Raw genomic sequence first — 5,248 nt, 5'->3', positions numbered from 1 at the left:
TTTATTGACTATGCAAAGGCATTTGATTGTGTGGATCATAACAAATTGTTGATAACATTGAGAAGAATGGGAATTCCAGAACACTTGATTGTACTCATGAGGAACCTGTACATAGACCAGGAGGCTGTTGTTCAAACAGAATAAGGAGACACTGCATGGTTTAAAATCACAAAGAGAGTGTGTCAGGGTTGTGTCCTGTCCCCATACTTATTCAGTCTGTATGCTGAGCAAATGATACAAGAAACTGGACTATATGAAGAAGAATGTGGCATCAGGATTGGAGGAAGAATCGTTTATAACCTGCGATATGCTGATGACAAAACTTTGGTTGCTGAAAGTGAGGATGACTTGAGGCACTTACTGATGAAGGTTGAAGAATGTAATATATTGCATCTCAATATGAAGGAAACAAAAATCCTCACAAGTGGACCAACAAGCATCATCACGATAAATGGAGAAAAGATTGAAGTTGTCAAAGACTTCACATTGCTTGGTTCTATAATCAACACCAATGGAAGCAGCAGTCAGGACATCAGATGATGTATAGCACTGGGCAAGCTGGCTGCAAAAGACCTTTTTCAAATGCTGAAGAGCAAAGATGTCTCCTTGAGGACTAAGGTGCACCTGATACAAGCCATGGTATTTTCAATAGCCTCATATGCATGTGGGAGCTCTGGTAGCATAATGCCTAAGGCACTTGACTGCTAACCAGAAGGCTGGCAGTTCAAACCCATCAGCCACTCCGTGGAAGGAAGATGGGGCAATCTACTTCAGTAGTGATCCTGCCTCAGAAACCCAAGGAGGGGTTGCTATGAGTGGGGTCCGATTGGATGGCACATAACAACAACAACAACAACATATGCATGTGAGAGCTGGACAATGAATAAGGAAGACTGAAGAAGAGTCGATGCTTTTGAGCTGTGGTGTTGGCAGAGAATGCTGAAAGCACCATGGACTGCTAAAAGAACTAACAGATCTGTCCTGGAGGAAGTGCAGCTGGAATCCACCTTGGAAGAGAGACTTCATCTTACATACTCTAGTCATGTTGTCAGAAGGGACCATTCCCTGGAGAAGGATGTCATGCTTGGTAAGGTGGGGGGTCGACGAGGGTGGGGAAGGCCCTCAATGAGATGGATTGACACAGTGGCAGTGGTGATGGGCTCAAGTATAGCAAGAATCATGGAGCTGGCTCAGGACTGTGTGGTGTTTTGTTCTGCTGTGCATAGGGTTGCTACAAGTCAGAGACAACTTGATGGCATCTAACAACAACAACAACAACTCAGTAGGAGTAGTTAAAGTAATTGATAAAAGATTGTGATTGGCACTTCCATTCCTTACATTTGTCCTACTTCATTATCAGTAGGAGTAAGATGATTTACAAGAGAATGCGGCTTGGCAGCTTCCTTATGTCTGTCCCTACCTCAAGATCAGTAGGGGTAAAGGTAATTTACAAAGGAATGTAGCCTGGCAGCTTCTAATACTTGAGCTCCCCCTACCTCATTCCTCCTGAGAGAGACCACACTCATAAGGCTTTTTGGGTTTGGGATGAAGATCTTTTCTTCTGTAGCTGCTTCCTGCTGACCAGGGGTGTTGGCCAGCCTAGCAGAGCAGAAGTCTCTCTCAGCTGCCATTATACCTGAATAATTCTCTGGAATGGGCTGCCACCCTTGAATCATCATTTGTTTAACTTGACATTGATTTTTTTCTGCAGTCTCTGTGAAACGAATCTGAGGAGCAAGTTAAAATGCATGGTTCAAATAGGAGTAACATGAGGATAATGTAGCAAGTATTCTTTCTGCAGGCAAACCGCCCTTCCCTTGGTGTATCCTGCATAGCCTTAATGCTGGCTTAATGGTTAAAAGGAATCTAAATGGTGTCTGAAACTTATGTCAAGTCTCAAAATGGAGCTAGGGCCCCCCATGCAAGAACACAGCCTTCCACAAACCAACTGCTTTAGAATTTAGGTTCTAATACATTCCCTCCTCTAATGGATTTTACTTAGTAATCCTTTGATCACACTTGGGTTGGTGTGCTTTCTTCTGCACCGGACTGTTTGATGGCTCGTTTAGATGGCTGCTTGTTTTAGGACAAGCTTTTAAAGACCCCAGACATCATCCTTTCTTGACAGCCGGGCACCATCTAATTTCTTCACCATGCTTCATTGTAGCACCCAGTCTTCAGTGATCATCTTATGAGGGCAAGAATGGAGCAGGACCAGATTGTGGTGAGGCTGTAAACCTTAAAGTGGGAACTCAAGTCCACCTGTAAAATGTATTTGGTATATACATGTGTGTATATATATATATATATATATATATATATATATATATATATAAGCTCTGGTAGCATAGTGCCTAAGGCACTTAACTGCTAACCAGAAGGCTGGCAGTTCAAACCCACCAGCCACTCCTCGGAAGGAAGATGGGGCAAGCTACTTCCGTAGTGATTCTGCCTCAGAAATCCAAGGAGGGATCGCTAAGAGTCGGGTCCGACTCGACGGCACATAACAACAACAACAACATATATATATATGTCACTTTATGGGTAGCATATTAGTTGCTTAAGAAATTTCATTAGAAGTGACTTACATATAACAATTGATAATTCTAATAATAATAGAAAAATACAAAAAGAAAGTTTTTCAGTTAAACATGGGGAGGGTTACCTACACAAATTAATACACCTAAAATGAATGCTTTGTGTAGATTATCTCAACTTCCATGAAAGTCAGAAATCTGGAGACATTATCAGTATTAGGTCAATTTGCTGAAATAACCCACAAAACTAAAGTCCTAAGGTCTTTATACCAAAGAAATAAGTTCCACAAAGCTTTTGTTTATACTGTTTTCATGTGCCTTTGCTTTAAAGACATGCTGCAAAACTTCAGATTTTGTATTAATAGATGTAGCACATTTCATCCGTTAATGTTCAAAACGGTTCCTTAGGAGACTTAGTGGGAATTTTTTTTTTTTTTTTTTTTAATTAAAGCTTGAGTTTCAGACACTTCTTTGGTTAGGATATTTATAACTTTGTTAAGTCTATCAGTAGAAACTTTATGGAGTTACATTATCTAAAGTCATTTACAATCTAAGGATTATATTATTACTTTTAATGCAAGAACTAGCTATTTCAGTAGCTAACAGCACCATGTTAATTATAAATTTTCTCAACTCCTTTAAGGTTTCTTTTCTAGTTCTTAATTTTAGATTACTCTCATATTTCTTATTTTTCCTGTTGGTTAACTGATTATATATAAACACTTAGGAATAGTGTAACAAGAACCAGCCAAAATCTGCAGGGGAAAATAACAAATCCATTAGAGAATTTAGGGGAAAGGGGGAAATAATGATTTTTTATACACCCAAAATAAAATACCAAAACATCAGTAATATTTCTATATAGAAATCTTCCAGTTCTTATCATCTTGTATGGAAAATTTTATTTCCTGGGATCCTGGATCCACTATAATACAGTTTATGAACTCATCACCTTCTACAGCAGAGTTTTGGAAATCCAGAGTTAATCTAGTAGGATTCAGGCTCAAAATATCACAGTCTTTCCCCATACGTTTAATATAGTCCATTTTTCTGTTCAGAGCTTCCCTGTAGGTGACAAAACTTAATATAGACTCTGCCGTCCAGTCGGATCCAACCCATAGCGACCCCTCCTTGGGTTGCCGAGGCAGTATCACTACGGAAGTAGATTGCCTAACCTTCCTTCCGAGGAGTGGCTGGTGGGTTTGAACCACCAGCCTTCTGGTTAGCAGTCAAGCGCCTTAGGCACTTGTATATAGTCATAGTTAATCGACAATAATCTTTTTTTTTTTTCACAATAATCTTTTAAAACTGAAAAACCTGATGGGAAATCCATTATAGAACTAATGTAAAGCCAAATAAGTCCATTTAAAATCAAAAGGAAAGTTAAATGAGAGTATCTCCAAATATGATTAACCTTATTTTCAAAGAGTTTTCAATATAGCATATAATTATCTTGATACATAACATTATGTATTAAGATTATAAAGTCTCTAAACATCTGAATTAAGTTACACAGGTGCGTGGAGTAATTCTCCCAGTTAAAGTCACTGGTTTCTTTAATGCTGCTCTTAAATGAAAAGATTGTGGCCAAGTAAACAAGTAAAATAGCTAAAATTTTGACATGATATTATGTATTTGCTGTCTAATATTAGGTAAAACACCAGAGGAAACACTAAAACAAATTTTCAACCAAAAGAGAATTAGTCAAACTTTTTTTTTTTTTAATTAGCGATATACTCAGGTGATCTGTAATCTACCAAATAAAACCATAGCACTCTTTTAAAAATATCTTGTGGTTTTTCATGAAGTTTGACCTAGTTTTATTATAGGCTACTAAGAGATAATATTAATCTATTTAACTAAAAATTTCTAAAAATAAAAACTTTAATGTTTTTCAAAATCACATGCCTTGGTCTGACTCAGGAATTATTTCTTGCTTTGGAGGCCAATTACAAAAGAATGAATTCTTTTAACTAGTAATGAAAGAAATTTGTTACTTTAACTGTAAGAAACCCAATTTGTTTTTTTATACGATACTTACCACTAAAGCTCCTAAAAAATATGAAACATTTGCACTTTAACCAAACAGATAAAAGCTTGACTATATTAAATAAATTTCTTTAAATAAATCTTTTAAACAGTCTGTTGCATATCTCTTAACACTCTTTAAGTGGTAACATGAAATGAACACACTTATTAGCTGACCTGAATATGTATATAGTCTTTCTCAAGAAAAGGTATATGAACTTTACATTATAATGAATATTCAACTCAGTTATTAGTAAATTACTTAAAGATCTTGAAATTAGGTATCACAAAACATAATTACTGCTAAAAACATTTGCTTAAATATTTCAAGTTCTCATTTAAACTTTTACTTTTATCCCCAATTTTAAATTTAGCCCTTTAAGATTTTACCAACTAGATTTGAAAATTACAAACTTTTTGCCCAAATAACCAATTCATGAATAAAACTTCAAATTTCTGGCTTCAAGTAGAAATATTTCTCAAGACTATCACACCTCTAATTCCTGTTTGGGCTTAGAGAATTGTCTTGCAATGCAGAGAATCTGCCCATGATCCTCCATGATGGGGCGCCACTTCAATTTTCTGATAACTATAATAGGAGCTCTGGTAGCATAGTGGCTAAAGCACTTGACTGCTAACCAGAAGGCTGGCAGTTCAAACCCACCAGCCACTCCTCGGAAGGA

This window comes from Orycteropus afer, unplaced genomic scaffold (assembly GCF_000298275.1).
Source record: "Orycteropus afer afer isolate SDZICR_OR568_19922 unplaced genomic scaffold, OryAfe1.0 scaffold00094, whole genome shotgun sequence".
NCBI classification, from domain to species: domain Eukaryota; kingdom Metazoa; phylum Chordata; class Mammalia; order Tubulidentata; family Orycteropodidae; genus Orycteropus; species Orycteropus afer.
The sequence above is the reverse complement of the archived record's forward strand: the minus strand, read 5'-3'. Positions refer to the sequence as shown.